Source organism: Phalaenopsis equestris, unplaced genomic scaffold (genome assembly GCF_001263595.1).
Source record: "Phalaenopsis equestris unplaced genomic scaffold, ASM126359v1 Scaffold000002, whole genome shotgun sequence".
NCBI classification, from domain to species: Eukaryota; Viridiplantae; Streptophyta; class Magnoliopsida; order Asparagales; family Orchidaceae; genus Phalaenopsis; species Phalaenopsis equestris.
In genome coordinates this window covers 35368953-35379921 of record NW_018164444.1, presented here as the reverse complement: position 1 = coordinate 35379921, position 10969 = coordinate 35368953, and positions in this window count along the sequence as shown.

Sequence of the window (10969 nt, the reverse complement as noted above, 5' to 3'; positions counted from 1 at the left end):
TTTATAGTAAGAACTTCTTCCTCTCTTCTTTCTTTTGTCTTTTTATTTGCTTAAAGTGAGATGCTTTACAAGAGAGGATTATATGAGCTCAATTAGGGTAAAACTTCCTTCTAATATTAAGATTCAACCAATATTGAAGGCATTTATAATCTTTATTGTAGACTTTTGCGGTAGCATTTATGTAGAATTTTATGATAATCCTTTTTTCTTCTCATGTTATGGAAACCTCTATTTTGCACTTCATAGTAGCCTCCATTTATGAGCTTCATGCTGTTGAAGTGATCCACTATTTTGCACTTTACAGTGAATTGCTATATTTATGAGCTTCATCATTCATAAATGTTAGCTAAGATGTTACAAAATCTTAATTCTTTTATGGTATCTACTTGTATGTATTTTTTTATGAGCAAAAATTTTATTCTTTTAGAAAGCAATTGAGCAATACAATCTCCCTACTGGTTTTGGTGATTTTCTTATATTCAGCTGTTATGATTGATGGCTCTTGGCTGATAGCATTGCCACAGAAAATGAGGTTTTTATTTTTTATTTTTTTTTATCTTGAGATAATAATATCCACCAATTCAACATGCTATGAAGTTAGAGGCATTTCTTATGATAATATTTAACTATTCTTTTCATAATATCGATTCATTAAAGATAATATTTTAATTTCTAATAATTTTACCATATTTGGTATCTCAAATTGTGTCAAACAATCCATCATATCCCATGTTATAGGTCTTCATGGATTATTGACAAGCTTTCTTTTGATTCTTTTGATTTGATATACATACAATTATACATGCAAGCATATATATATATATATATATACAAAATAAAATAGATATATAATTGATAACCAGAACTTTTTAAATATTTTCTAGACTGAGCTTCTTTAGGGAGCCTAAAGTCGTCATTTTTCTTATGTGGGCAATATTTTTTTTAATTTATTGTAAATTCAATATAAAGATAATATTTTTAATTTTAATAGAAAAAAATTGAAGTCTTTGGGTGTGGGTAACAATTTTTTCCTGAATAATTTAGATGGCAACTCATAAGAAAATATTTCTTTTAGTTACTTTTCTCCCATTCTAAGTGCGATATCCATCGTGATTTCTTTGGATAAAATACCTCTGAGGAGAGGGGATGATGTTGGCATAGTTTCAAATTGATAATAGGGGACCTAAGGGTTATACTCATATGTACCATAATTTGTAACCTAATATTTTTTAATCATCCTTTTAATGTTGCCAACTATCATTGTTACTTTCCTCCATTTGAGAATAATTCTTTCTAGGCAATCTTATTTTAATGTCGCTTGAAACTTGGGTTGACAGAGATTACATAAATGGGGAAAGCTTCTTCACCTCTACCCCTTCCCCTGGAGCCTCCAATGCACGCCAATATCTCTCTCATGGCTTCCCATGGCTATTTAATGCCACAACTCAAGAGCCTGACAACACAAGAAAACTCCCACTGAAACCCTCTGCCTCCAACATCAACTTTGCTCCCACAAACCCTAACGGTCACCTCCCACAATTTCCAAGCAATCTCCACCACCCCATAACCCTAATTTCCTCTCTAAAATCCAGGGCTTTTTACGGTCTTGACATCAACCTCACAAAAACTCTATTTCAACCCTTCCACTATCTTCACAAGGTCCTAAAACCTTATACCCAATCAAAATCCCTTATTCCCGCGCTTTCTAACCTATTAACACCAATCCAACCACCCTTTGTTCTAGCACATACAAAGGCTCAACCACAGATCAAATTGAAGCAAGGAGGAGGCACGCAACTCCAAGGGCAAGCTTCTCAACCTATCCAACTGATGCCTCTTCTCTTGGACGAAGTTAATGGCTCGATACTCCTAAATTTCCCCTCGGTTTGGCCTTCTATGACGAAAATGAACAATGTATGCCCACTTAGTCGTATAGATGAATTCCTCTCACTTAGATGAATCTATAGGATCAAATCTCATGCGATTTCATTGAGAGTGGAGCGAGATATTAGGGTTTTAGGGCAGACGGCTCTGACAGTTCTCTATTCTTTGCCCCGTGGGGACGATAAACGAAAGTCCATTTCTGTGCATTTGAAACGGACGGCAGAGATTGAACCGACACGAGATCTTATCAGTGCACCGAATCGAGGCCACCTCGTCGGCTTGCGTGGAAAGGGTAGCGAACCGTGGAGCGTCGCGTGGAGTTTTGGAGCATCCAAGGATCGAGTCAACGCCGCTTGGTTAAGTAAGAAAGTCTGGTTATTTCAAATTACTTAAATCTAGAAAATGCTTATAAACTTAAAAAATTCATAACTCAACAAATAAAAATCATAAAAATAAAATAAAATTACCTCTGAACTTAGTGAATAAATGAGAAAATAATAAAAATAAAAATGAGATTAATTAATTTATATTTAATTTTCAATTAATTAAATACTTCATAAAGTATTTTAATTATAAAAAATTAAATATAATAGAATAAGTATGAAATTAAAAGGAAATAATCCCTCTGTCATTGGAAACATTTCCAGGTTTTTGCAAGAATAAAGACCTTCTCTGACACTAAAAGTTCTAATTTTCTATCAAAATTATAAATATTTTGAAAAATAATTATAAAAATTAAAATATTAATCACAAAAATACAAATTTGAATTCAAATTAGTAAAGAATAGTGGGATAGTAAGCCCACACACTAAAATTATAATTTTCATTTTTGAAAATTTAAAAATGAAATTAACATAGTAAGGGTAAAATTGTAAAATTGCAAATATTGTACTTTAGCCCAAATTATCTCCTAAAGTTCAATTAAACACCCAAATGAAAACATTAAATGATATTATTAATTAAAGAGGGCTAATTTCATAATTACCCCTTTATTTATGAAATTACCTTAATAACCAAAACTTCAAGTTTAATTTAAGTCTAGCCTATCATAGACTAAAGCCAACCTGAATTTGTCCTAAAACTTAACTTTGGTCCCAACTTAGACATAACTTAATTCAAATTTTAAAACTTAACTTAGGTTTAACCCAATTTATATCTAAATCATTTTAAACTTCAATTCAACTTAGGTCTAACCCAATTTAGACCAAACTCACTCAACTTGACTTTAAACTTAACTTAGGTCTAACCCAACTTAACTCAAATTTCAAACATAGCTTGTGTCTGACATAACTTAGACCTAACTCAACTAAAAATTTAAACTTAAAGTAGGTTGAACCTAATTTAAACTTAACTCAACTTAAAATTCAATTTAACTTAGGTCTAACCCAACTTAGGCATAACCCAATTTAACTCAAATTTCAAACTTAGCTTGGGTCTAACATAATTCGGACCTAAGACAACTAAAGTTTTAAATTATCCCAGGTCTAACCCAATTTAGACCAAACTTAATTTAAACTTCAATTCAACTTAGTCTAAACCACCTTAAATTTAACCGAACTTAACTCAAGTTTCAAACTTAGTTGGAATCTAAAATAACTTGAAACTAACTCAACTAAACTTTAAACTTAACCTAGGTCTAACCCAATTTGGATAACTCAATTTAAAGTTCAATTCAACTTAGGTCTGGTGGCATGGGGCTGGGTTGTTGTGCCTTCAGGGTGCTCTCGCACGTAGTTGTGTACTATGAATTTTTTAACTTAATTTGTGCAACAATGTGGCTCTACTCCTATGATCCATGTCAAGTGTTGTTGCACCCCTATGTGTCACACAAGTACACGTGGTCATTTCAAATTTTATCAATTTTATGAGTCTGGTTTGTTGATCCCACATAGAAGGAGGTGTTTCAATCCTAATAAAAGTTCTAGCATACTAAACTAGTTCTTAGTCTGGAAGTATCGATAGTATTAAAGTTATACTGATAGTTTAATATATTTAACAACTTTGCTAATTGTATTAAAATTTTGTGGAAATCAAGCGATAAGGTTGTCCTCTCCTGAGTGCATAAAGAAGTTTGGTTGAACTAGTTTTAATTCCTTTTACCCTAATTTAAACCCATCAAATAGTATTTCCCGATCTATTTGCATCTCCCTATAGGTAACTTTTACTTCATACCTTATAGTTCCAATGTGATTCTTCTTAGTTGTTCATGTCATAGCCCTCTCTAGTCATTATGAGTTCACAACGGATTTTAACGAAATCATTTGGTCAAAATGATAAGTAAACTAAGCACCAAAGGAAAATCATTACTTTAAAGAGTAAAAATCAATTTTAAAGACATTACACCTTTCTGTACTACCTACTTATTCATTATAAAGGGAAAGATTAAAAGAAACTACTTACAAAGCATAAAGAATTTGCCAAAAATCATATTTAAAACAAAGCAATCCCTTAAACATATGAATAAAGTAAGTTACAACACAAAAGTAGTTTACAACACTTAGCTTTTTCCCTTCCCAAGCATTGAAAATCTCCCCCAAGAAGATCTCTTAAATCTTTGCTTCATTGTCAAATCCTAACCAAAAACTAAAATATAAAGCAATCTAAACTAAAAATGAACTCTAAACTTCCCCCTAGGAATTCCCCCATGGTTCATAAGTCTTCCCCCCTTCTTAGGCTACTTAGAATTACTCTAAACACCATCAATCCTCGGCCAAATTTGCAGCAAAACTGTGGAAGAATCGTTAAAAAATTGTTAGATAGTTATTGGCGCCAAGACCCTGCATAGCTGTCACTTAGGCACCAGGCTCTCAGGCTGGTTCGACTGAAGTTGGTGCCTAGGCGCCTAGTGGGTTGTGTCAAGGCCCTAAGTTTCAAAGCCTTGGAGCTCAAAGGCTAGTGCCTAGGCGTCAGACCACTTGGGGTCATTTGCTCTTTTTTACCTCTGCTTCTTTGCCACTTCTTTCCATATCAACTACCTATTGTAACTCCAAGAAAAACACGAAAATATTTTTCCTTAAACAACAATTTCATCCATAAACAAGTTCAAAAGATATAGGAAATTAAGCATGCTTTAAGACATATCAAAATCATCCAAACTTAAATGTTAATTGTCCTCAAGTAATACTAACATCTTTAAAATCAATTTTATTAATTTGAGAGAGTGGGTTTCTTTAAAATTATAAACATGTTTGCTTCAAGAAATTCATAAAATAAATTTAAATTAACTTCATGAAACAAGTCTAACCCTTTGGGTAAAATTGAACATTTCATCTAACGAGGAAAACTTGACTTTTTATTCAATTTAAAAAGCAGTAAATAATTGTAAACTAAAGCACCTTAGAAGATACAAAAAACATAATTTGAGCACTCTATTTTAATAGGAAAAACTTGCATATATACTTTGAATTCATATGAGCTTAAGATGAAATATTGTTTAAACTTTAAAAAGAAGCGTGTCAAATCAAATTTTTATTAAATTTCTCATTAAGTGATACCAATTGTAAACTAAATCCCATTTATATATATATATATATATGTGTGTGTGTGTGTGATGCATGCCGAAGGTCTGTGACAGTAGAATGATTATTTAAAGTCTTAGCATTGTATGAAGTTTAGTCCTTCTCAGGGATTAGCACTTTTTATTTAAGTTATGGTAGAGGCACCAAAAGCGTGATCTAGTCCCTAGCAAATTGGTTGAGTTCTTAAAATTAGGTATTCTTACTTACTAATGTTTCTCACGTGAGTATACATATCGTTTCAACATTATACGGCTCTATTGAGTCTTGATTGTTGATCCCACAGAGAATTAGATAACGAGTCCAATAAGAGAAGTTATAGTCTACTACGCTAAGGTCTTTGTTTATAATGTTGATTAAGGTTTGTTTTCCTAACAACTACTCCTAAGCTAAGATTATATGACTCAGTTAAACCTATCTAGATCACTTGGGTTGGTGAATATTAAGACATAAAAGCTACCTTTCTCTTGTGATTGCATAAGTATATTGTAGGATCGAATACTATGAATTGCTAATATAACTAGTGACAAATATGACCATTCCTCTTCTTTACTCTCTATCGAGTGCATAAATAAGTTTGATCAACCTAGTATTAATTTCTTAAAACCAATATTATATTGGTTACAATTTTAGCATGTCTCACTAGAGTCTCCAATTTATACCCTCTATTTGGCCTAGTTTTAATTCTTTAAACATTATATCAAATTGGTTAGGATTCTAGGTTGTCACCCTAGAGTCCTCTATTTACACCCATCAAAGCCTATTTCCCAATCTATTTGCATGGATATATGGACTAATTTTCCTTCACTCACCACTGCAATGTGGTTTCTCCTATTTGTTAGTCATAGCTCTCTTGAGTAAGTATGGATTCACAACAAATTTTAACATACCAATTGATCAGATTGATAAGTAAATTAAGCATGAAGTAAAAACTATCACATTAAGGTTTAAAGATTAATTCTATAAGCATTCTAACATCTTACACAATCAACTTATGCATCACAAGAGAAAGGTAAAAGAATTCTACTCACAAAACATGTTTAACACAACATAAACTCCATTACATCAAAGCAAATCCACCAAATTTGTGCTCACAACAGAGACATGTAAATAAAGTGCACAATGCTTAGATTTTTTTCCTTTGAAAAAGAGATTCAAATCCCTTCAACAAAGGCTTCTACTTTTCCTTGCAATGCTGATGCAAATCCCTTACAGAATAACACTCAAATTCCCTCTCCAATCTCTCAAGGAAATGTGAAAATCTACAATCGCTACTCCTATTTATGACTTCTTAGTGTCCTTGTAGGATTAACGGACTTAGGAATTCTAAAAAGTGCCTTTCTAACCATTTGAAATTGTCAAATAACTCTCTGGTTAGTCCTGAAACCGCACTCGGCAGTTCTGGCACCTAGGCCCCTAGGCGCCAACTTCTTTGTTTTCTGGGAGAACATTGGTGCCTAGGTGCCCAGAAGTGGTAAATGTGCAATTTCATTCAAAAACATGTGCTAAATGTAAAAGAAATTAAACATGTTAAAAGATATATTAAAGATTCACACACATATTGAGTAATAGTAAATTTGAGACACCTTAATTTTTATGTGAAAGAGCGACGGGGTCTAGACGAGTTAAAATAAACCACTGTGAATTGTGAGTAAAAATATTCATTCATCTCCTGAATTAGGAAAGATGGAGTTATAAAGATGTTCATTGTAAAAGTACAACAATGGTTCATCAATAATAATCATAGTCTGGTTGTAATGAGTGTAATTCTTAGTGATAGTAGGTTGCAAGGGTCGTAGTCAATTCTTATGGAGGCAACAATCCACCATGAATGTTGTAGACGGTGCTTGTGGCTCCATCTTATCATGTAGGTCGTAATTAAAAGTCATGGTAGTAGTTGGTTGTGTGGGTCATAAATGGTTGTCTCTGAAACATCGGTTAGTTACAGACGACGTAGTGGAAAGCTGCAAAAACTGCTAGCCACATAGGACTTAGTGTCGAGTTGTGATAACATTAGTATGCGATAAGGATCAAGTGTTGGGGTTTGTGTGAGTTGTGGGTCACATAAGTCATGATTGGTCATATAAGCTATAACAATGAGTTGCAATAACATCTGTAGGCTGCATAGGCATGAGTTGGGAGCTGCACGAGCTGTAAGTTACATATGTTGCAGTTTGTTACATATGTCTTAGCAGTTTGTTGTGTAAAGTTTGTAGGTAGCATTGACTTGAATTGAGAGTTGCACAAGCTATAAACCACATAGATTACAGTAAGTTACGTAGAACGTAGTTAGTAGCATAGACCAGAATTGGTCACATAAGTCGTAATGGTGAGCTGCAATGATGTTCATAGGCCGCAGGGGTCAAAGACGAGCGTTGCATGAGTTGTAAGCCACGTAAGCCATAGTTGGTCACATAGGTCGTATAACGTTCATGAGGTGCAGGGGCTTGAGTCGAGAGTTGTAGGTGAGACAAGCCCTTTTCTGGCTTCAGATTTCTTTCCCCTTTCAAGAGGGGGGTATGACTCTATTTATAGAATTTAAGTTGCAAATAATTAAGGAATTTAAACCACTATGATTCGACAGTCTGGCAAGATTCTCTTGATCAGACAACGTTCGATGAGTATTTTAAGTGTTTTAATGATGTCAAAATTGAACAATCTCAGGCTCATTGGATTTGTCTCGCCGAGATGCTCTATTTGAATATAAATATGTTGGATTTGAATTATATCTGACCTTTCATTATGCTTAGAAAGCTTATGAAAGTGGTTTAATGCATGACTTGATATGGGCTTGATTTGACTCGGATTTGACCAATTTTATTACCTTTGGGTTCCTTTTTTTTCGTAAGATACTAACTTCCTTATATAAATTAATGCAATTACGGAAATGACTAAGTGTGTGTTGTGTGTGTGTGTGTGTGTAGCGCGCACACTTAGTCATTTCCTTAAGTGCATTAATTTAAATTTCCCAGGCTAATGCATGGGATATTGAATAATGGAAGCACATAAATTGCTTATTATGTACATAAAAACACATTTAATTTTATGAATGTCATAAAATTTGATAAGCCATAAATAAATTCATCGTCTGACATAAATCTTGAGGCATGACACGGATCTCAAAATAATATTTTCATCAAGAAATATTCAAACTTCGATTAATAGTCATCCGGAAGTTTGATTTTAGTAAACTTATAGTCAAATTGACCGGTTCGACGAGACGGACTCAATGCTATCAAAATTAGTCAAATCTAAGTCTAATCAAGCTTAGATCAAGTCATTAAACCACTCCTAGAAGCTTTCTGAGCATATTTGAAAGGTTAAACATTTGTCTAAGCTGATAAGCTTATAGTCAAATCAAGCAACTCAGCGAGATGAATTCAACAAGCCCAAGATCACTCAATTTCAATATCATTCTCAAATGTCCATCAAAAGTCATCTGATCAAGGGAATCTCTTCGGGTCATCCAGATAATATTGTTCATATTCTTATATTTATTGCACTGATAACACTATAAATAGAGCTCTACCCTTCTCATGAGTGGGAAAAAGCTGAAAGTTTGAATAGAGAGCTTAAAGCTTGGAGAACGAGTTGAAATCTAACATCTTTTAGGACTATTGCTGGCCACCAGTCGCCAACCTCCTCCGACCACTAGTTGTCGACCACCACCAACCATTAGTCGTTGATAGCCGCCAACCATCACTCTTCAGTCACCGTTATCCTCATCTACCGCCGCTTACTTCTTACGACAAGTTCATCCGCACATCGACTTTGTAGCTTAGATGATTGTGTAACCCTTTTCTCGTTGTGGGACAAACGACCGTACTTGTAATCTCAAGTTTATAGCAGATCTCTTCACCTGAGTCGGACCTCTGATTTTTTCCTTTACAGGTTTTTCACGTAAAAAACTTATGGTGTAGAGATATTTCATGTGAGTGTGTGTTGAATTCTTGTGCAATGCTAAAATGATAATCCATTACCCTACTGATGTGAATCTTCTAGCACATATTAGTTTTGTGTTGTTTGTGAGACGAGATACCATACTTTTTGTTGCAGTTTATATTAGATCTCTTCAACTAGGCTAGACTCTGTGATTTTCCCTTTACGGTTTTTCCACGTAAAAAATTTTAGTGTCTCTGTGAGCCGCAGGAGGCACAGATGCATTAAAGATATCATAATGCTATGAGCCTCATAAGGCACCAACATATTTCAAGCTTCTAAAAGACACAATTCTCAAAAAATAAATGCCCAAGAGGATACAAATCTTATAAGGCACAAGTCTGAAAAGGTACATGATTCTTTTTTATAAAGTGCACATTTTAACTTTAGTTGCAGAATTTCACATGATTAAGAATCACAACAATCTCATAAGCAACATCAAAGACGTACAAAGAAATAGATTATCATCATCTACAAATGCCACGTCAGATGATCAAAAATATCATAAAGACCAACAAGAATTGGTACAAACTCTACAAGAGACCAGTTTATTTTAAATAGTGGTGGATCGCCTCTTCAAAAATTTAGTACTTTTGTTAATCTTCATGAGAACGAGATTATCCGATTCGTTGTCAAAGAAGCACGAAAATCTCCCACAAAAAGTGCGATGAGAAAATTGCAGTATTTCTTCATCACATTCAAAATGCAGTACAAAAACAAAAGAATCTCACCTGGAATGTGCGACAGAAAAATTGTAGCTTTTTTTTTGTCTCCTCCAGCACATCGGGCTAATTTCCCTGGATGTCGTCATCTTAGCAGCATGACAGAAAATCATCTCGTTGGTTGCCTACTGTGCAGGTTGCAACACGAAAGGAGCTCATGTTGATCGTCTGCTATGCAGGATGAAGACGATCTTCTTCTGCACCGCAACACAAAAGAAGATCTCGTTGTTTGTCTGCTATGTAGGATGAGGACGATTTTCTTCTGCATTGCAATATAAACATGATCTTGCTAATCGCTTGCTACGCATAATGGATACGACTTTTTCCTGCACTGCAAAATGAAATAAGACCTTGTTGATTATCTATTATATTGATCGGGTGTGATGATTAGAGTTAACAAAGGACGTCAATGGCTGGAGTTGGTGAGTGACGTTGGCTGGAGTTGGCAGCGGCGGCTGCCAGACTGAGATTCATTTATTGGATCTATGATGCAGAAGCAATGCTAGACTCCGACCCCTCTTTCAACTTTACCCTTCTTTTGGATCCATGTTTATCTCCTTTTTCAATATGACATGTTGACATATAAATGAATCTGGACCACTCTAATTGGATGACCCGAAAAGATTCCCTCAATTAGATGAAGTTTTATAAGCATTTAAGTTTTTTTTTTTTTATGTTAGAAATGCTCGATTGGATTGCTCTCACTGAAATGCTCGATTTCACTATAAGCATGTCAAATTTCAACTTCGGTTGACCTTTTAATTATACTTATAAAGCTCCTATAAAGTGTTTAATGTCATGATTTGTGCTTGATTTGACTTGGATTAAGCCAATTTTGGTATAGCTGGGTTCGTCTCATCGAGCTGGTCAATTTGACTATAAGTTTGTTGAAATTGAAGTTTCAGATGA